Source organism: Littorina saxatilis, linkage group LG1 (assembly GCF_037325665.1).
Source record: "Littorina saxatilis isolate snail1 linkage group LG1, US_GU_Lsax_2.0, whole genome shotgun sequence".
Classification (NCBI taxonomy): Eukaryota; Metazoa; Mollusca; class Gastropoda; order Littorinimorpha; family Littorinidae; genus Littorina; species Littorina saxatilis.
The window spans coordinates 79,334,563-79,334,969 of NC_090245.1; positions in this window are offsets into that span (position 1 = coordinate 79,334,563).

Below are 407 nucleotides of genomic sequence, written 5' to 3' on the forward strand. Positions count from 1 at the left end.
CTGCAAAGGGGCGGCAAAACGTTTATCCCTATTCGGTCGACGTGGGTCGTGTACGGCCCATACTCTGCAAAGGGGCGGCAAAACGTTTATCCCTATTCGGTTGACGTGGGTCGTGTACGACCCATACTCTGCAAAGGGCCGCAAAACATTTATCCCTATTCGGTTGACGTGGGTCGTGTACGACCCATACTGTTTACGTTGAATCCTTCTTTGGAAAGTATGGGTCGTACACGACCCACATCATCCGGACTGTGTAGTCCAACGCGTGATCCGGTGAAGGTTAAAGCTTGCAGAGATCAGTGGTGGTGCAAATACATGTTTTGTGTTCTCTCTTCTTTGATGTCCAAATAAATCAGTGCAAAGTGCAAACCCACTTCGATCATTTTACCAATGAGACTTACTTTTAT